We start from the raw sequence: 23,007 nt of genomic DNA, 5'->3' as shown, positions 1-23,007 counted from the left end.
ATGTACGTACATACATACATAGAAGAAGGCGGCAATAAAGTAAGTGTGGGAAGAGGGTGAAAGAGTCCAGGAATCTTGGCTCCTAGCCAAGGCATCTGCTGAAGTGGGCTCTCAAGGTTGGCTAGTTTTACTGTAGAATAAATTGTTACTCTATAATGTAAATGGAAAATTAAGTTGTGTAACCAATCAAAGAATCTTGGTAGATCTTTGTGAAGCATACCACCCAGATAAGCTGAAGAATTCTGCATTTCTTTTAAAAGACTGTTTCTGGGGTAGACAGGATGGGAAAGAGGGTGCACCTTGAAGGAAGGGAGCAGGGGGAGTCAGGTGGAGGACTCTGCATTATTCGAAGGGTCTTGAGCACAGGGAGGTGTTGGGTATTCCTCCACTAATTTCTGTTACTTCAGTTGAAAAGCAAGATGCCGGCTAGACTGCTGAGAAAATTACATGGATGTGGTGGTACACGTCTTTAATCCCAGCACTTTGGAAGCAGAAGTATGAGTTCGAAGCCAGCCTAGTCTACATAGCGAGTTTTAAGCCAGCCAGGGCTATATAAAGAGATGCTGCCTAGACAACACACACACACACACACACACACACACACACACACACACACACACACAAAACCCCAAAACAACAACAAAATGACATAAGATATGCCCTTTTCCTTCTTAAGAACACGGTTATTATCATCGGGTGCACATTATTTATTTGTCTGAGGCATCTGGAGATGGGGAGAGAAGAGGACCAAGCAGAATCCTGGTAGAAAGCCTCAAGTAAGATCCATGAGCATAGCCACTGCTTGGAGAAACGAGAAAAGATGATCAGAAGCTGTGCTGGTTGGTTGCTTTTGTTTGTTTGGATGTCAGCTTGATACAAAGTAGAGTCATTTGGTACAAGGAACCCTCAACTAAGAAAATGCCACCATCAGATTGGCCTGTGAGCAGTGTTCCTCTGTGGTTTCTGCTTCACTTCCTCCTCAGGTTCCTGCTTTGCTTGAGTTCCTGCCTTGGCTCCCCTCAGTGGTGGGTTGTGATCAGACTGTGTAAGACAAATAAGTCCTTTCATCCTGGAGTTGGTTTTAGACATGGTGTTTATCATGGAAATGGAAAGCAAGCTACAGTAGAAGACATAGTTGATTCTCAAGCTTTCCAAAGGCCCCCTCAGCTGATCTGATCCAAGGCACATGCATACAGGGATCCCTATGGCCTCTCTTTTGTAGGATGTGGCATAAATACTGAAGGACCAGTGGATGGATTGTTATCTATTTAGATTTATGGAAGTAGTTAGACACCTACTATAAAAAAAAAAAAAAAAAAAAAAAAAAAAAAAAAAAAAAAAAAAAAAAAAACTAAGCCTTTTTCCCTGCTTTGCCAGTGCTGACGGCCTCCTATTACAATTACTATTACACTGGTCCTATCAGAATCCCACAAAAGACATAAAAGAGGGATCAATGGTTTTTGCAGTTGAATACAAGAGGCAGCAGCTTCTAGGAGGATCAGTGTCTCAGCCAAATCACAACAGCAAGGACAGAGCAGGAGGTGGAGCCTGCATCCCTGAATTCCAAACCAGGCCATCTCCTCTTTCTAATCTGCAGGGTCAGTGTTTTAGTCTAAGAAATAAATATTCAGTAGACAGATTAGCAGACGAGCCAGACACATACATTCGGGGATGCACGGGAAAGAAAAGTGAGTGCCCAGGAGGTTTATTTACCCTTCTTCATAGGGGAAAGGGAGGTGAGCAAGTAAATGATTCTGGCTGAATGAAAGAGTCCTCAGGAAGGTAGGCAATCAATTATCTGGTTGAGGAGTCAACTTCCAGTCCCTCTCCTACGGTGTAGGTTAATGTTGCTATCATAGGGATGGATTTTAAAAAAAAGTATTGCCATGGATGTTTTTTATGACAAGTGGCTCCCTCTGGAGAACCTGGCTTAGGCAAGGAAAGCCCAGAGGCAGCCCTTTGTGCATCTGCAAGTTCCCAGGTACCCTCAGTGTGAAGCCAACATGTACCAAAGCAGCTGCACCAAAAAAGCTGGGGAGAATATTTCCTGGATTCCTTCCTGGTATTAAGTTGCTATGAGTTAGAGATGATTGAGGTGTCATGAGAGCTGGTGAAATGCTAAAATACGCAGATGTGAACACACAGCATATGCATGCTCTAAAACACGTGTATATGTGCACACATTTCTGTGGCTGAAATAAGTGCATAAGGGCAAGAAGAATTGTGTGAATCTCCTGTCTTCTCTAGTGTTTGGAAACAAATAAGTTGATGCTGTAGAAAATCAGGGACTGTGTCTCCAGCTGAAAGAAGATGATTCGATCCAGATGAGAGCTGCCTCTTAGGAACCTGATCACCTCGGGGCCAGATACTATGGCATCTCTCTATTTATTGCTCTTTAAAAATATTTAAGAGAAGCCATTGTTTAGGGGACCAGCACAATGGCTTAATAGGTAAAGGCTCTTGCCACCAAACCTGGTGACCTCAGCTTGATCTCTGAAAGCCACGTGGTTGGAAGGAGAGATGTGACTCCTGCAAGTTGCCTTCCTCCACACACCATCTGGAGCATGCCTCTCCTTAAATATAGGCATACAAATTGAAAGATAATTATTTGGATATGAAATCCACGAACTATAATTTGCAGGCCAAATTCACCTCAGCCCCAGTCTGGTTTGATAAAAATGTTATTGGGATATAGTTGCCACACACCATGTGTGCTGGTAGACCCTTATTAACCACTTTGACTGGATGTAAAATTACCATGGAAATATACCTCTGTGTGGGAAGGTATTTCTGGGAAGTTTTATATTTACCTAAATGTGATTAGAACCATTTCATGGGCATGGGTCCTGGCCTGAATAGAGGGAGAGAGAAGACTGAGTATCTGCATTCATCTCTCTGCTTCCTGACTGCAGAAGCAGTGTGGCCAGCTGCCTCATGGGCTCACCGCTATTCCTTTCCTACCATGCTGGACTCGATCCCTCAAACTATAAGCCGAATAAACCCTTCCTGCCTTAAGTTGCTTTTGTGAGACAGTTTATCATAGCAATGAGAAAAGCAACCAATATCCCGTTCTTGTCTAGAACAATTTTCACTCCATAGCAGCAGAGTTGAGCCTTTGTGACAACCTGAATGACCCAGGCCATATGGCTTTCAAAACCTCACCTACTTCTTGGCACTTGGATTAGTTTCTTGATCTCTAATATAAACCCAATAAAACCCAAATGTGGTTCAAATTTCATGTGGAAGACACCAGCTGACCATCTTGAGCCCCTCAGAGACTCCTCTAGCCTCCCACCTTTTCTCATTCTCTCTCTCTCTCTCTCTCTCTCTCTCTCTCTCTCTCTCTCTCTCTCCTCTCCTCTCCTCTCCTCTCCTCTCCTCTCCTCCCCTCCCCTCCCTCCCCTCCCCTCCCTCTCCTCTCCTCTCCTCTCCTCTCCTCTTCTCTTCTCTCTCTCTCTCTCTCTCTCTCTCTCTCTCTCTCTCTCTCTCTCTCTGCTATGGTGGTTGTGTGAAGAATCCTTGAGGACACATGCAGACTTCATTGGCTTGGCTCCATACCCAGAGGGCAGATTCAGAAGGTCTAGGAGAGTGATTCTCAATCTCTGAGTCACCACCCCTTTGGGGTCACGTATCAGATATCCTACATATCAGATATTTACATTACAATTCATAATAGTAGCAAAATCACAGTTATGAAGTAGCAATTAAATAATTTTATGGTTGGGGTCACTACAACATGAGGAATTCTATTAAAGGGCTGCAGCATTAGAAAGGTTGAGAACCACTGGACTATGAGCAAGGGAAGCCTGTGAATCTGAATTTTTCATCAGGGGACCTGGTCATGGTGCTGAGCAAGATCAGACATCCCATGCTGTTGGGGAGAACTCCCAGCACCTGGCCAGTAAAGCAGATGACTTGGCCAGAAAAGATGAATTAACTCTGCAGAACCCTTGGGACCAACTGATTGAGACATTTCAGCTCACATAGGGACTTTGGCAAAGAATTTATGGGTCCCCAAGGTCCTATAAAGTTCCTTTATTCCATCAGTTTTAATTGTATTCCATGGGTTCCTTCCAAACCCAACTTCATTTGGCTTGCAAAAAGGCTCTCTATATGCAGTGTTTCCCATTATTGTAGCTATGAACATGAGTTATAGCTGCTAATCCTTCATTCACAATGAGCACGATGAACTTGACCATTAGTTCTTTGGGATTTGTTCTTCAAGAGTATGTCTTGGTTTGTTCAATCTCTTCGTGTTATGGTGGTCCACACCAGGTGTCCCTTACGTCATGATCAACCCAAACCGAACAAGGAAAGAGAAGTTCTGATTCAACAGACTAAGTGGATATTTTAAGAACAGAAATAAATAGAAGCAAGAGGAAATGGATTTAAAATTGAGATGAATGCTTACACTAACTACTCAGATGTTCATGACTTTAATTTCCTTATCTATGACAAATGAGATTGTAGGCACAACCCTGAAAGATTATTGAGAGGGTTGAATTAGATGTTTTATATGCATGAATATCACCTACAAATCAGGCTTTATAAATATTTTCTTCTTCAATGTCCCTGTGGCCTGAATTTGCTAGCAATCATCTTAGTTAGATGAAGATTCCTGAAGGACTGTGGGCTCGGGGGTGTCTGTGGATAATACTCGGTGGGCTAAGATTGAGTGGTTCTGTCCAGGTCACTCTTCTGTTTTCTCTGGGCTAAACTTTCATCCCTAGTGTACCCCATTACCACTGCATGTCTTCTCTTATCCCAGCTAGCCGAATTCCTCCTACAAAGCCTTTTTTGGCCAGACTCCTAACGGCCCTTCCCACTGCAGTCTCTTTGTTGTGATGACCTGAGTGAAGAAAAATCTACCTAGCCCCCCCAGCCCCACAGGGATTTGCTGTGCGCACCCTTTAAGGGAAGACAAATGTGGCTCTTGGTGATGAGTCACGGCCTGTTAACTTGCTGTATGTGGAGCTGTCTGTGAAGTTCACTCCAGGCCCCTTAGAGAAGGTGCTAAATAATTCACCAAAACAACCTGCTCTTACATCTGTCCTACCCTGTCCCCTGGTGACCTCCAGGATGTGTTAGTAGGTTCCCATTAGCAGTTATGGGGTGGAGGGGTGGCAGGAAGATGAACAGACAGCATGGAGCTTGCCCTCGTTGTCAGGAACTCTCTAGGTTCCGGAGTAGTGTGATTGGTGTGTACTGATGGCTTTTTGAATCCAAGGACACCAGATGCTGTGTTCATACTCAGGTAGTATAAACATTTATTAAGCAGCTACTGTGTGCTTGACAATTTACCCACCTTGTCTAGCAAATCCACAAGGCAGAGGCTACTGAATGGACTCAGGGAGGAACCTGACCTGGCCTGCTCCACACTGCTGGTAAGGGGCAGAGTCAGCACTGACCCTAGACCACCTCCCACTTGACACAGTGCCTGTGATCAGAAGACCCTGGCAGTTGGGGTCACTTTTAGCTTTTATAGACTGTGGCTATCTTGATGATTTATGCTCCTATACATTAGTCCTAATGCTACCAATGTCTCTAAATGAAGTCTAATTGTGGTGCATGTTAAGCCCTTCCTACTACTCATTTTAGTTGTTTGAAGGCAGATGGTTTCATTTTATCATTACTCTTTTATGTTTTGACCTGGCCATTTGCTGATCAAAGTGTGAATGACCTTTGTCATTCAAAGTGAATGAATAACTAGATCTTTTAAAAATTATGTCCTGTTCCAGCAACTTCCTGAGTGGAGGGAAGATGTGTGTTAATAGACGGAATTCCAGGAATCTCCTGCAGGGCTCAATTTGGCCTGACATTGAACAGTGTGAAACACAGACCCAGAGGAGGAGAGGGATAGACCAGGAAAGATGTACCAACAAGGAGCACTTAGTTTTGCAGTTTTAAGAGGACAACTTTGCATGCATAATGAGAAGTCTACTCTCCCAGCCATTCTCATTAGATGCACTTGCCTATGACAGTTGGTGGGCAGGTCTAGATGGTAACTGCTTTGCAGGTAATTATAGTACCTAATACCTACTGCATGCTTCTGATGTATCTGATACTATACAAGGTGCTTTATAAACATACTATGGTTATCAACCATTGTTCATATGTTTAAAGAAAAGGTATCTTCAGAGCAAAAATAGTAATCAACTTACCTAGACACACACACACACACACACACACACACACACACACACACACACACACACCACACTTCCCACAGTGGCGCGTAGGGGGATGGAAGCAGGCAAGCCATAGACATATACTTCTTGATTTTAATAAGCTAGTTCCATTATAGCAGGACTTTGTTTCAAGCAAAAATAAATTATTTACCTTCTGCAGCAAGCTATTTATAGGTATAAAGGAATATCTAAGTTTAAAAAGAAAAAGGCAGAATCCAGAGCAGCAGGTTGGAAGCTACAGAAGCCACAGCTGTACGTCTCATTCTTTTGTCTCCATCAGAAACCAGCCTGATAACCCCACAGGTGTGACAGTCTCATTGAGTTATAATCAAGACAAAAATAAATGTTGTGGTCCCTATCCTCTGCTTCCACCAAGGTGCTCCATCCTTCCAGGGGAGCTAAGACTTCACTGCGGTCTGCACCATGGCCTCAGTCTCTTAGCCCCCTGCATTCCTCCACCCTTGTGCTATACGAAATGATGGCCACCAAGGGTAAGATCAGTGCCCTCGTGAAAGCAGCTGGTGTCAGTGTGGAACCTCTGTGGCCTGGCCAGTGTCAAATTGGGGGCCTCATTTGCAGTTGGGGTAGTGGACATAGGCCTGGTCCAGCAGCTGGAGCCATGCCTGCAGGCAGTCCTGAGGAAGAGAAAGCGGAAGAATCTAGTGTAGTGGATACCTTTCCACCTAACCTTGAAGTACAGTTATAATCTTCTCATATCTTAGCTAATAACGTTTTAGGTACTGAAGTTAGACTCTTCAGGATAGGACAGCTATTGGAGTAATCTCTGTAACATGCCATTTACCTATGGTCTGGACATTTCTGGATATTTCCTATGTGTCTCTTGTTTGATGTTGTTCTTGTTGGTTGTATTTCTATTTTGTTTATGTTATTACCTTTCCCATCTCCCGGACAGTACTTGGCCATCGTTCCTATTGTATATAGTTTTATATTAGATTAGAACTTTTATTTAGACAAAAGGGGGAGATGTAGTGGATACCTTTCCACCTATGACCTTGAAGTACCAGCCCCTGGGGTGTGGCCTCGGGGCTACCCTTAAGACCTGAGAGGCCCAGATGCTGCTCTCTTCTCTCCCTTGGGGGCTTGGTTGGCTCAGGCAGCAAGAACAGTGTGGGACAGGACCTCAGCCTTCCAGAACCCTGCGACAATTCGTCTATTCTGTTTAGTGAGTTGCCTTTTCCAATTTATATCCTAATAAATTCCTTATAACTCTTAAGCAGACTCTCTTGGACTTCTCACTATAGTCTAGAGTCTGATAACATGGGCTTTGGTGGTTCTGACTAAACCTCTTTTGTTAATGTGTTCAATGAAAATTCAGAGTGTGTGTGTGTGTGTGTGTGTGTGTGTGTGTGTGTGTGTTAAGTGGAAATAAAGGGATGTGGTTGTCTATAATTTTCATCACCCTGAGTGTTACTGGGAAAACTGAGGTTCCATTTTGAAGTTCCTACTCTCATTAATAAAGGGATTTAGAAATAGACTCAAAAGGGAGGTCAGGACGATTTATTAGAGTATAAGAGCAAAATAGTACAGGTTAGGTAAAAAATCCCAGCAGCCGCCAGGAAGAGCTATGGAGAAAAGTTGTCTTTAGGAATGGAGGAGAAACAGAGACAGCCTGATAAGAAAGGAAAATGTACTTCCAAGAATAGGAGTGAGAAAGAGCTGAAGAAAGAGTCCTAAAGCGTCTTTTATACTGACCCCCTCCCAACTTGAGTATCCAGGGCTGCTTGTTCCCATAGAGCACTTGGATGACGTCATCGTAAGGAAGACTCCGAACCTTCAAGCCTTCATCTGCACACTGCCTTCACTCATCTGTTCATCTTGATATAGCCTTTGTTTAGTTCCTACTCTGTCAAAGGAAGACATCATCAGCTATGGGATCTTATGGCCAGCCATAAACTAGGCTGTGGGTCATGGGCACTTACTCATCCATTCACTTAGCCAATCATTATCAAAGAACTGTTAATGGAGCAGATGTGAGTCTAGAGAACAGACACTCAATTTATGGGTTCTCGGGGCTCTTTACAATGAGGAAATATCTCCACAGTTGCAGGAAAGGAGATAGTTCATTGAGGGGAGAAACAATCTTGGAGGTGCACCACATCTCACCTGTGGCCTGGCTCCAAGAGGACAAGAATGAGATGAGGTCTGCGTGACATCTTCTGCATTGTTAACATAGTACCCACCTCCACTAAGTTGGTATCACACGGGCTTTTCCACGCATGCTCCCTTGACTGAATGAAGCTCAGGTGGTAAGGGCTGCCAGTCCCATCCCCCTTTCTTCTGTTCATCTGGAGCTTCCTCCTGAGCTGTTTTCCTGCCCTGGGATGACTGTGTGTCCCAGCTCTGAGAAGAGAAGGCTGAGTGGAGCTGACAAGCATTCTAGTTCCATAGTGAGAGCATAAAGCTGCATACGTAAGTGAAACACATTAATGCTTAATGAGCATGGGTTTTAGCTTTCAGGATGGCAGTGTGAGGAACATGGTAGACCCTTTGGTTGACAAATTATTTGCTGAAAAGTATATTAATACATATTTTAAAAGCAATCATTTGCTGAAGCAATAATTTGCTGAAAAGCATATTACTACATATTTTAAAAGCAATCATCTAAGGCTTCTGGAAAATTTCCTAATGACATGAAGCCTGATGGTAAAACATCTAATCAAGAAAATCTACTAAATCTTGGAAGGCAAGGATAGGCTACGGCATTTGAAATAAAACTTGCTCAACTTCCTTTTCCCTTCTAACACAGATCAGTGTGATGGAAACTCTAGTTCAAGTATACAGCCATGATCCAGAAGTCTAGAACTATTGTTTTAGTTTGGGCGGGGCAGATTTAAAGATGGACACCACCCTACCCTGCCCTTGCAAAGGAGCCTCTCTTTCATCAGATCAAAGTTTTGTGAAGTTTATTGCAAAAGGTGTTGTCAAGAACAATAGAACAATCAGTTAGCCATAAGTACTAGCTAAAGAGAAGTGTGATGCCAGTAAATACAGACCGGCCATGTTGCTCAAGCAGACTGTGCTCCTGCCCTCTGCCAACCAATGCTGCAGGAAAAACAACCCCATTTAATGTACCTAATCAGCTACTAAAAAAAGTAAGCAAACTAACTATGTAAATGGGGGAGGTGGGGTAGCAGTCGGAATTACCACAGTAGACTGTGTAAAATGTCCATCTCAACAAAATATTTTCAATTTTCAATTCTCTGAGACTTTTCAACGTAAGTACTGTATTTGCATCATTCCACCCCCTCCTCCCACCAACTAACTCCTATTTCCCTCCACTCACTCTCAAATTTATGACTTCTTTAAATATTATTGTTGTACACACCACACGCACACATACAGACAGACATATGCATACACACAGATAAATCCATTTATTGTTGCTCATATGTGTACATGATTAGGGCTGACCACCTTGGATTGAATAATCTATAGGAGGCTTGGCCCTGGAGAAAACTGATTCCCTATCACTCAGCAGCCATTAATTCCATAACTCTTCTTTGGGGATGGTGCCTTGTGAGATTTCCCTATCCATGCAGGCATGTCAACTGGTATTGTCATTGTGCAGGTCTTGTTTGGAAACTATATTGGTTACCCCCAAGATACAAGTGACACCATTGTACCATTGGGGATACCTTGGCCTGCTAGTCATCACTGTGGTTTGTAGCCTTTCCTGCTAGTGAAGATTATTGATTGCTTTTCTCCCTAGGCAGCTTACACAACACCTTTGGATACTATGAGAGCTAGTCCTCAGGAAGGAGGCATAAGTTCAATTTCAGCTTGACTCCTCCAAATCCTGTGCTGGATGTGTGCGGTGTCTTCAGCAGTCAGGTCTTGCCTTCATTTTCTGTAAGGCAACCAAGAGCTATGACAGTAGCTTCTATTGTTTGAGGAAACTCTTAGACCCTCTGACCAATGACTCACAGGGAGCTTTCCCCTCGCTAGCACTGGGGTTTTATTAGACAGTCTGTGGCTCTTGAAGAAATATTGTCACCCCAAGTGCTGTAACTTTATTTAAACTCTCTCTCTATCCATCTAGTCACATATGTGTAGACATGCACTTTATATGTCATTTTAAGTAGATATAAAATACTGTGATTCTAAACTTCCTTAGTGTTCTTTCTCCCTCTTCCCTTCCCCAAAAGCATTGTTACCCCTAGTGTGTATTAATGTGTGTATATATACATATATATTAATATATACACATAGTTTATGTTTATATTCATATGAATAAATATATACACATGTTAATATATACATGTAGTCTATATGCTTATACACACATGAATAAATGTATACATATTAATATATATGTAGGCTATATGTTTATATGCATATGAATAAATGTATAATACATCCTAATATATACATAGTTTATATGCATATGAATAAATATATACACATATTATATATACATATAGTCTATATGCTTATACACATATGAATAAATGTATACATATTAATATATACATAGGTTATATGTTTATATGCATATGCATGTATTAATATACATATAGTTTGTATTTGTATACATGTGAATAAATGTATACATATATGTTATATGTATTTTAAGTAAACATAAAATATGATTCCCCTTTTCAGTTATCCATAGAGTTCTTTATCCCCCTCTCTCACTTTCTTCCCGTATTACCCTCTTTCCTTTCTCTCCAGTTAAAGGCCCCCATTTTTACCATTTCCCCTTCATAGCACCTATGTGTAATGAATTTTCCTTTGGACCACCAGCTCACAAAAAAAATGACATGGAGACTTCTGATTAATTATGAAAGCTTGGCCTTAGCTTAGGCTTGTTCCTAACTAGTTCTTTTTTTTTTTTTAAAAAAAAAAAAAAAAAAGATTTATTTCTTACATATACAGTGTTCTGCCTGCATATATCCCTGCAGGCCAGAAGAGGGTACAAGATCTCATTACAGATGGTTGTGAGCCACCATGTGGTTGCTGGGATTTGAACTCAGGACCTCTGGAAGAACAGCCAATGTTCCTAACCTCTGAGCCATCTCTCCAGCCCCTTCTAACCAGTTCTTACAACTTAAATTAATCCATATCTTTTAATTTACATTCTTTTTATATGGCTTGGTTACCATTACTCTGTACCACCCATCCTGCTTCCTCATATCTGGCTGGAGACTCTGCCTTTCTTCCTCAGAAGCTCACCTAACCTCTTCCTGCCTAGCTATTGGCCATTCTGCTCTTTATTAAACCAATGACAGTGGCACATCTTTACACAAGGAGTATCCTGAAACACCTGTGTCTTACTATACCTCCCTCTAGCGCTCCTTCCATCCCCACCCCCACCTGTGCCGCCCCACACACACACAGTCCCTTTTTATTTTTCTGGTTTCTGAGATTAATTTGGTCCTATATTCACATCTGAAGTTTTAGCACGAGGATCCTCAAACAAGAAGGAACATGCAGAATTTGTCTTTCTGGGTCTGAATTGCCTTACTCAGTATAATAATTTCTAATTCCTTCCATTTACCTGGAAATTTCTTGATTTTATCTTTCTTACAGATAAGTTAAATTCCACTGTGTATGTATACCGCATTTCCATTTCTCAGTTGAAGGTTATTTAGGTTTTTTCTATTGAATAGCTACTGTGAGTAGAGCTGCAATAATCATGGCTGGGCAAGTATATGTGGAGTAGGTTATTGAGTTTGGGGGGCATATACTAATGCAGAATCCTCAAAGAGCTAGATCCTCTAAATCTACCTTTAGCTCTTCTAGGATTCTGCATGCTGATTTGCAGTGACTGCACCAGTTTGCAGTCCCAACAGCAGTAAATGAAGGTTCCCCTTTCCCCATATCCTCACCAGCACTTGTTAGCAGTTATTTTCTTGATCTTTCCCATTCTAACTAGGATAAGATTTAAAAAAAAATCTCAAAGTACTCTTAATTTTCATTTCCCTAATTGCTAATGATGTTGAACACTTTAAAAAGTATTTCTTAGGCACTATTACTCCTTTTGAAAATTCTCTATTTAGATACAAAGCCCATTTTTAATTAGATTGTTTGCTTTCTTGATTCTTTAGTTGTTGTTGTTTCAAGTTCTTATTCTGTTATTTCTGCTAATGCTCTGAATGTTAACCTCTATCAAATGTATAGGTGACAAAAATTCTCTCCTGCTCCATAGGCAGCTTCTTCATTATAATTTGGTTTTTACCTTTTCTGTACAGCAGCTTTTATTGTTTTATGAAACCATTTTTTGTCGATTTTTGGCATCAATTCTTGAGCAAGTGTAATCCTATTTAGAAAGTCCATTCCTGCACATAGAACACTGCCTATGTTTTCTTCTCTCAGTTCCAGTGTTTCAGGTTTTACATGGAGGTCTTTGGTCCATTGGAGTTGATTTTTATGCTGGGTGATAGGTATGGGTCTAATTTCATTCTTCTACATATGAACATCCACTTTTCCAAGTAACAATTTTTCGAAGTTATCTTTTCTCCAGTGTGTCTTTTTTGTCTATTTGTCAACTATCAGATATGTATAGTTATGCACAATCATACTCAAGTCTTCCATTTTGCTCCATTGATCTAAATATCTAGTTTTGTGCCAGTACCATGTTTTTATTACTTTGGCTTTGTAATGTAGCTTAAAATCTGGAATGATAGTACTTCTGGCATTGTTCTTTTTGCTCTGGATTACTCTAGCTATTTGCAGTCTTTTGAGAAGCCATATGAAGCTTAGGGAGTTCTTTTTATTTCTGTGAAAAATGTCATATGCATTTTGATAGGAGTTGCCTTGAATGTGTAAATTGCTTTTGGTGGAATGTTTGTTTTTACACAATTGATTCTTCCAATTCATGGGCATGGGAGGTCCTTCCATCTTCTATCATCTTCCCCAACCTTTTCCTTCAGAAATTTGAAGTTTTTATTAAGAGGTCTTTGACCACTTTTTTTTTTTTTTTGAGGTGGGGGTATTGTAAATGGGAATTTTTCATGATCTCTTCTTCGGCATATTTGTTGTTGGTATACAGAAAAGCTACTGAGTTTTTCTTTGTTTTAATTTTCAAGACAGAGCTTGTCTGTGTTAGCCCCAGCTGTGCAAGAACTCGTTTGTAGACCAAGCTGGTCTTGAATCCAGAAATCCACCTGCCTGACTCCTGAGTGCTGGGGTTAAAGGTGTGTTCCTCCACCATCCAGGCTTGGCTATGGATTTTTACAAGCTGGTTTTATATTCTGTCACTTTTATGAAAATATTGATCATTTCTAAAAATTTCCTTCTTGGGACTGCTTTTAATGTAATCCTAGAATGTGTCATATTGTGTTTTTATTATTTAGTTCAGGGCTTTTTTCTTCCTCTTCTTCTTCTTCTTCTTCTTCTTCTTCTTCTTCTTCTTCTTCTTCTTTTTTCTTCTTCTTCTTCTTGATTTCTTCTTTGACCCATTCATCATTCAGTAATGTGATGTTTAGTCTCCATGAATTTGTGTACTTTCTAAAGATTTGTTTGCTGTTGGTTTTAAGTTTGATTATGTGGTCAGATAGGATACATGGAGTTATTTTAATTTTTTCTGAATTTCTTAGGATTTGTTTTGTGTCCTAGGATGTCATCTGAGTAGTAGAATGTATGTTCCTGGGGTTTAGATGGAATACTCTGTAGGTATCTGTTAGATCAATCTGTTATAAGATGCCATTTTATTCTGAAAAGGCTTATAACTAGTCAGAGTGCTGCAAATAAATAGCTGCTTAATGCTGAGCCATAAATGGGACACTGAATCACCCCCTGCAAGATCCAGGGAACCTGGCAGTAGGGGGAACAGACAGAATGGAAGAATGGAAGGAACAGGTGGAATGTTGCAGAATGCTGTCTTCTGGGAACAACGTGGCAGCTGCACTCTTGAACTCACACAGCTGTGCTTACCTGCCCAAGGCCTGCATGAAACTAGGCGTGTTCATGTCACGCAATGGAGTGTGGTTGGGGGTTCAGAAAGATCTACCTTTCTCTGAAGAGTTCAAGGATGTTGATGGTTTCCCGGGAAGGGAGAAATGCTTTTTTTTTTTTTCCCCTAGTGGTGTAGTCATTGCAAGGTGTCTATGAAAATAACCATAGTGAAAATCATTAGATCACAGACAAGCAAGCAAACAAACAAAAAAACCCTAAAAATAGAAGAGGGACACGTTGGAGACCAACAGAAGAGGGAGAGTGCGGGGACAAAGAGTCCTGGTGAGGAGGAAACCATGGAATGATCAAAACACATTATATTCAAATATGAAAATGTCATAATGCGGACTTTGGGGATGCCTCGGTGGGTAACACACTCACTGTGCAAGTGTGAGAACTAGACTTCAGATCCCCAGAACGCGTGTAAAAGCTAAGTGGGTGTGACAGCCCAGCTGTAATCCCAGCTGGTAGGAGGTGGAGACAAGGTACCTAGGGCAAGCCAAGCTAGGCAAATGAAATGGTGAGCTCTGGGTTCACAGAGAGACCCTCTTCAATGTATAAGAGAGAGCAATTGAGAAAGACACCTAACACAACCTTGGGCCTCCTCATGCTTGTGCATCCAAATGTACCTCCACACTTGTGTGTCCACACACAAGAACACATGCACTTTCATACCACACAATATATAAAAGCAAAAAATATATGAATGTATAATAAAACCCATCAATATACAATTACGTCTAATTAATGTGGGTTCATCCATTGTTGAAGTTAGTGTCCTCATGTCCTTCTTCACCTCTCAGTAGTGCTACCAGCTGGAGAATAATGTCTTTTGTTGGGGGGATACTTCATCTCCAAACCATAACATTATACTATGCAATATTAAATTTAGCAATAAGAATGAATGAAGTTCTGATATAAGCTACCACATAGGTAAATCAAAAATATTATACTAAAGAAAAACCATTCACAAATGTTTGCATATGATAAATTTTTATTTGTATGAAATGTGCAGAATAGGAATATTTGCATATACAAAGTACATTAGTGTTTGTCTAAGACCAGGATAGTGAGGCCACTAGGGAGCAACTTATTAGAGAGTTTCTTTGTAGGTCAGTTAAAGTTCTAAAATTAGACCATGGTAAGGGTTGTGAATATACTAGAACTATGTATTGGTTCACTTTAGATGTGCAAATTGTGTAGTATGTAAAGCATGTCTCAACAAAATGGCTTTAAGAGAATGTCAGAACAGTTTTGGTAGTATTAGGGAGGAGGAGGGGTAATTCTCACATAGAATTTAAAGGCCTCGAAGGGTGATGCTGGCATTGAAAGGCTGACAGTGAGCCACGCTGCTATGGACAGACCATTTCAGAGGAAGAGCAAGTGCAAAAGCATGGGAGGAGGCAGGGGCCTGGCGTGTTCAAGGCGCAGTGTGTGGGTTATAAAAAGACAGAGAGCAGTGGGAGAGGGTGCTAGGGAAGGATGTGGTGTAGATCTGCAAGGCCACCTTCAGACATGAGCAGAACTGGTGGATTTTGTGCAGAAGTCTGGCACAATCCAGTCTCCCAAAGAGACTCACCAGAGGCACCATCTTATGACTAGACTAAAGAGAGGCAATGACGGACCAAGAGGAAGACCGAGTTGATGTTAGTCTGGATCTCCATACTGGAGTGGTAAAAATACAGGCAGAAGAAAGATGTTGGGTGGAGCCAACATCTAACTCACTAGAGTTAGGTAAAGGCAGGAAAATAGTATTCAAGACAAGATTAGTAAATGTCTTAATTTTGGCAAGCCACAAGGTATTTGTTGGAAACTATCAAGTTCGCTGTAGCTATAATGTAGCTATAGTTACGTAATGTAGATACATACATGGATGGTATAGCTGTTTTCTAGTACTGTGAGAAGACATGAAACAAACTCTGTTTGGCCTTTGAGATACAAATTTCCCCCATATGACTTACAAGTTGAGGGGTAACAGGAAGAAATATATAAAGGTGATCTTTTTTCATTGCGATGGTGGAGTTGCCATTAGCTAATATTTCAAAGACAGAAGATCAAGCAGGTTTGTGGGAGATATGGTGCATATATGGTAGTTGAGAAGCCTTTGACATCTACATTTTGATTTGATGTAGGCAGGTAGACATCTAAGCCCAGATCTGATAGGAAGTTACAACCATAGACCAGATCTAAGTAGTGAATGAGGATAGAGAAAGAAGAAGTCCCACACCTGAGCCCAGCTGGGCGTTCTCCAGTATGGAGCTGTTAGTGAGACAAGGATGAGCTGGGGAAAGAGACCAAGAAGTTGGAGCCATAGGAGACTGTGGCATCCACCTTTTTCTTTCTCACTCCCCAAAATTTGTCAGAGTGCAGTATGTGAGGGAGGTGTTATTGCAAAAGTCATCCCAAATGTCCTCCAATTTTTAGAGAGGAAAAATTGTCAAATATTTACTCCTCAACAAGTATTCATTAGTTGTCAGAAGACAAGGTCCCAGGTGCTTAGAATAGAGTAGTAAACAGCGACAATGAAGACACAGCATCTGCTCCCAGGAAGCATTGAGTTTAGTCAGAATGACCTTAATTAAATAATTATGGTTACTTTTCTATTGCTGTGAAGAGGCACCATGACCAAGGCAGCTTATAGAAGAGTTTATTGAGGCTTATAGTTCCAGAGGGTTAGAGTCCATGGCAGGGACAATGGCACCAGGCATGGTGCTGGAACAGTAACTGAGAGTTTATATCCTTATCCACAAGTAGGATGCAGAAAGAGAAAACTAACTGGGAATAGCATGGCTTTTGAAACCTCAAAGCCTTCTCCCGGTGATACACCTCCTCCTACAAGGTCTCACCTCCTAATCCTTCCCAAACAGTTCCACCACCTAGGGGCTAAGTATTCAAATATATAATCCTATGGGAGCTATTCTCATTCCAACCACCACAATTGGTATTAACCAAGGGAGTATCACTACCACTAAGAATGAAAGACTACAAAATAAAGAGTTCCTGCCTCCAAAGAAAGAACCCTATGTGTTCTTTCTTTGTTCAAAGCAGTCCACTGTTTAGCGAAACAGAGAACACTCGGTGCTCTGTTTTTCTTAAATTATTTTCAACCTATTATGCTCTGTGTACTATCATAACACCTGGGCTTTGAAAAGTTGTGAAGCTCTGAATTAAAGGAAGGGCCGTGGGTGTTATAATGACCCAGGAATAGATCTCAGTTATGGATCCTTAATCCATTAGTATATCCTCTTTGAACCTCAGTATTTCTGTCTAGATGGTACATGATGATCAAAGTTATGTTTTTAGATGAGGACTAAGTGACATCATGTGCAGAGAGCACCTGGTGCTCGTTCCTTGTGAAGACCATGTCAGGTTGTCCATCTGTGATGTTTCCTCTCCTGAGATAATTGTTCCAGGGAAGATCTTTGCTGTCCATTTGCTACTTTGTGAGATAGATCATTTTCCTGGTCTTTTTTCTTAAATACTTTGTATTTTACCACAGTTCTCTCAAGAGAAGTGTCTCTCTGTACCTGCCTTTGGGAAGAGCTCGAAAACCAAAGCATCCTCTACAGTGAGCAGCTGATTCTCCTCTGTAGAAATTCCAGTTTCTACTCAGCTTGTGGATGGAACCAGTAGTCCAAAAAGCTGCCAGAGTAAATGCAGCTACTTTTTTTCTTAATTAAAAACCCATTTATTAGCACATCGTGCCACTTTAATGATATGTTAATGAAAATATGCAGGAGTAAGGCACTTTAAAGCATTGACACAAGTTTTAACTTTTTGGAGGGAGTAAGCATGGTCTTTAGTAGTCTTTTATTTTGATATGTACATATATATTGTCTCTATCCCATATTTTAATTAATATAATTAAAAGAGGATAAAAGGCAATGTTAAAATGTATGCATTTCATTATTTGGGATCAAAGATAATTAAAGTATATGAAATGTGGCAATTCCTAAGATGATAAGAAAAATGCAGAATATTGTTTTTCTGAATTTAAAATGTGGCACATGGTTTTTCATAACATTTAGAAATGCCAGTGATCTATGGAGTATTCCTAATATGGGCTTTTCACACATGGACCAAGAAAGCCTGGGAAGAAAGGAGCTTATCCTGTGTCTATCACGAACAATTTTATCATGTGTTGTAGCAGCAATCCTTCTTGTGCCCTTCTTTGAAAACCAAGTGGAAAATGATGCAATTTGACACATGAACTAGTCTACAAAATGTCTTATATATTGTGGTTCATCTAATCATTCTTCAGCTTGAATGATAGACATCTCCATTTTGTAGGCAGAGAAACTGAGGCCAGGGTTGACTGGCATCAACCATGAACATGCATCTGGGAGGCGAGAGATCCAGATGTCAGATCATGTTTTTAGGCTCTTTCATAAGACATTCTTCTGTCATAAGACATAAAAATCTAAATTGGAAAAGTGGTCAGAAGCCAGTGAGGATATGTCTCCTGAGTGAGCACTTCTTGTTGACAAGCTAGCCTCGTCTCTGGGGGTGCCCTCTGCCTCTGCCTCTGCAGTAGAAATGTCACACACTTCAAGCATATATTCCTTGTAAGGTAACTTAGTGTGGATACTGTTGCTTGAATGATAATAAAGACAGAATACATATTTTCATCGTCTCCCTGTTGGCCTGTAGCCCATGCTGCTTTGATCCGAAGTATTCTTTCGGAACTATCTGATGGCTACAGGTTTTTTCAGATGCTAAACATCCCACTGTTTTATGACATCCAGTTTTAATAGATTGTGCCTTTTAAACGTCTTTACACAGCAAAAAAAATGAAAGTTGATATGGGACACACACTACACATGTTTTTATCATCTGTGTTCCCACTGCTCAGCCTCCTTGCAGTTGGATGAGGTCATAGAGCTGGTTTGATCAATCAAAGTGATATTATTCATCTCCAAGCTGAATCATTTCTTGTGTTGTTGGAAAGTGGAAATTACAGGTTGAAATCAGAGACCCAACAGGGAACTGGGTTAGATCCTTGAGTCACAGCTTGGAATAGAGGTATCTACAAAGCCTATGTTTCCTGCCTTGCTCCACCCTGCCACCCCACCCCACTCCCGAGTCAGCCTTGCCTGAGTGAGAAATCAATGTTTCCTGTGTTAAACCATAGAAATCTGAGATGTTTATTATTTTATCACCCGATCTGTCCCTATTAATATGACAATTCTTTGTTACCCTCCCCACCTTCATTTACTTTACTGGATTTTGATGTCTAGATGTCAGAAAACTTCCTGAACAGACTATTTAAAACTGTATATCCACATGAGCGCACATGTGCACAGAATACACACCTGTCAGAAAGGAAGCTCAATGACCCTTATTAGATGAGTGATTTGAAGCCGTGGCAATGTCTCTTAGCAGTAATTAGCATTTCATGGAAGGTCCTGACTTTAACCAGCCATGATGGTCTTTAGCTCTTGATTTCTCCAAAAATGAAAGTACCATCTGTGGTGGTATTCTAATTTACTGAAATGTGATTTTGATTGTATGTTAATAAATAAAGTTGCCCAAGGGTCAGAGCTATTAGAGCCATAGACAGAGTGTGGCGGTGGTGGTGCACACCTTTAATCCCAGCACTCGGGAGGCAAAGACGCTTCACAAATTTGCATGTCATCCTTTCGCAGGGGCCATGCTAATCTTCTCTGTATCGTTCCAATTTTAGTATATGTGCTGGGTGCCAGATGTAGATGTAACCAACCGTCTTATTAAATAAGAAACACAGAACCAATGTAAAAGAGAAAGACGAGAGGTCAGAGCTCAGAGCTAAAATCTCACCCTTTCTCCTGCGGTGTCCCAGCTTCCCGAAAGAGAGCTATTTTCCTGTATGTAAGTCGTTTCATAGTCATTCTGCCTTCTCATTGGTTGTAAACCCAAACATGTGACTGCCTCGTCACTGTCTGTATGTACAGCCCCCCAGGTCTTAAAGGCATATGTCTCCAATGCTGGCCGAACACACAGAGATCTATGGGATTAAAGGCGTGCACCACCACCACCACCACCACCACCACCACACTCTGTCTATGGCTCTAATAGCTCTGACCCCTGGGCAACTTTATTTATTAACATACAATCAAAATCACATTTCAGTACAATTAGAATACCACCACAACCATCATCTCTTTAAGTGATCCATGCCCATTCTTATTTCAGTACTTAAAAGCCTTACTTAAGTCCAGTTCAAGTTCATCCCCTCATATTTGATACCTATGGAAATGGATATTAAAAATCGCTCATTACACCCTTCCTCAAAAGGCCTCCCTCTAGGCTGTCATGGTCCATGTCACCACTTACCTTCTTTGCTCTAAGCTAACAGGCTAACCAGAAAGATTCACAAAGCCTTCCCTTGTAATTCTCTAGTAAGGTCCTGGCCAGTACCAGCTGGAGTTGAATGACGATTTGCTCTTCCAGTGCTTGGAGTGGTCTCTTTGTTACCTGCCATTGTTAAACTGGTGCTGCACTGTATCCTGCACCCATGTTGCCAAGGTTTTTAATTCTTCATTTGTTGTTAATTCTGTTCTTTCAAGCTACTGCTTTTTCCTCCTGCCTAGACACCCTCTCTAGCTACTAAAATTTGACCTTGGCAATTTCAGCAGGACTTTTTTTTTTCTATTTATAGTTTCTAAATTTCATATCATGTTTAGGATAGGTCTTCCTCATAGAAAATTGTTTCTAAAAAAAGCAGAAATTGCTTTGACCTGAGGCATAACTCAAATCACAGTTTTCCTGGTCCTTTTTTTTTAAATCACATTCAACTGTTCCCTCTTCCTATACAGTATTGTCACTTCTACAATTTTCCACTTTCCAAGCTAAATGCAAAGTTTGAAATGTCAGCATCTGCATTTGTTTCACTGGCCTCTAATGGATTCTTGATGGGTTTGCATGCCCAGTGCACACATTGCCTATTCTTCTCTACCTCTGTCCATGACATTTGCTTTCATCCATGTAGCATTTTCCTCTGTTTTTATAAGCACAATACACATAATACTTGTTTGTCAGGATGCTAGGCCTCTGCACTTTCCCAAGTAATTTTTGCATGATCTTGTTGAATACTTAAAAGCATATTTTCAAAAAACTCAACAGAATGGTTTCTGGAATGAAGAGTACCATCATAAGGAATTATCTATGTGTAGATCATTACTTTAATAGTCTGGGCAGTCCTGACTCATAGACACCCTGCTTTCTCCATACAGTGAGCCTTGGAATTCCCCCTCTGGACTGTAGCTAGATCTCCTAAGGGTCACACAGGCCCGCTCATAACACACATCATATTCTACTCTAATGGCTTATTTAATTGTCTTAACCTTTGTTATGGAGCTCTTTTAAGGCTGGATCGAGGTCTGTCTTGGTCACCATAGCATCCCCCAGGCCTGACCCAGTGACTGACAAATAAAAGGGGCTCATGTCATGTGTTTGCTCCCAGCACCACGAGATAATGAGTAGATGAAGTAAACATTCCAGAGATATCAGATAGACACTGGCATAAGAGAGAGTCGATGGTTGTTTCCAACTGTCTAATAATGCAAAAGCCTTAACTTTGAGTTTTGAATTTCAGTCTTTTCCCAAGACAATAATGATGGAGGTTTGGTACTCTTTGTGAAGCTGGCAATGGCGGTGAGCTCCAGTTCTGGGGCAGCCATGTGCTCACAAGAAGAAACACTGCTAGCTGGGGTACTTGGTAGACTAGGTGTTTCAGAATCATTTAAAACATATTTTGACTCTCTGGTTTATTAGGATGACACCTCACTATGTGCAAAGGAGTATCTTTGATTGTCTTGTCCCAGTATGCAGTTTCAGAAAATGAAAGTCTCCCTCTTGATGTCCATCAGTTGTCTTTTAGACCTTCTCACCTCATATTTTAGGAGTCAAAGGTGTTTGGGTAAGAGCATCTAGAATAGGGCGTGTCAGAAGATTACCTACTTTAAGGGCACTTGGAGGGTATGCGCTGGGGAGGGGGATGACTTGAAAGTTTTCCTTTCAGCACATGAAGTCAGTCAGATAGATAGCTAGTGCCATCGTTAGTGATGGTAATGTTATTTCTTCTATGAATAGCTTACATTGTCAAGTGTGTGCTGTGTAGACTCAGTGTGAAATAGTTCACATTCATTTCCCCAACAGCTCTATGAAGCTGGGTACTGTTAATATCCCGTGTTACAGTTGAGGGCCCTAGGCTTAGGAACTGGCAATGTTATTTGGTGATGGAGAGCTTTCCTAGCACGTGCAAAGCCCACCTAGAGATTTGTCACTTAGCACCAAGAGAGGCCCAGGCGTCCAATCATAGAACTATAATGGTTGCCAGATCATCCATTCTGAACTCCAGACTGTGCTGCCAATTCCATACTACACGGCTAATTCTATACTATTTTACCAATTCTTATGAATTCGGCAGCCTTGTGTCAAATCTGTACCAGCTGAAGATGAATCTCTTGTTGCTTTCTACATTCCCGTTTTCCTCTCCATTGTCCATCACTTGTGAATCTTGTCTTATTGTCCTCAGGCAGTAATGCTGATAAGGTCAGATGGTGGACCCATCTTCATATGACAAAACAAGGTGGCTTGTTCCTGGCCACCCTGCGGTGGGATGTCACCACTTGCACTGGGCTGTTATTTGGTTTGTGAACTGACATCTTGAAGGATATTAAGGGTTGGCATATCCATCATATGATCTGCCACATGTGCCCTGAGGACCTAAAACAGAGTGTGTCTTATATTCCATTTCTCTGGGTAAAAAGTTATTCCAGGTCCCATGTTGTTAATCATAAAGGCCTTCTGTGAACCAGAAAAAAAAAAAAAAAAAAAAAAAAAAACCCTTCTGGAAGAAATGATTAAGCATTATTAATACAATTATGTATAACAAAAGACATAATTTACCTTCTCAACATCC

The 23,007-nt window shown here is 41.0% G+C and overlaps 1 protein-coding gene and 1 pseudogene across 3 annotated transcripts in view; one reads left to right on the top strand and one right to left on the bottom strand.

The window, feature by feature from the left end:
• Positions 1-23,007, top strand: part of Prickle2 (prickle planar cell polarity protein 2) — a 342,866-nt gene that overhangs the window by 206,808 nt on the left and 113,051 nt on the right. The window lies entirely within an intron of this gene.
• LOC114682189 lies at positions 19,713-19,804 on the bottom strand (annotated as a pseudogene).

The sequence above is a fragment of the Peromyscus leucopus genome, chromosome 3 (assembly GCF_004664715.2).
Source record: "Peromyscus leucopus breed LL Stock chromosome 3, UCI_PerLeu_2.1, whole genome shotgun sequence".
NCBI classification, from domain to species: domain Eukaryota; kingdom Metazoa; phylum Chordata; class Mammalia; order Rodentia; family Cricetidae; genus Peromyscus; species Peromyscus leucopus.
This window is presented reverse-complemented; position numbering and strand designations above follow the sequence as displayed.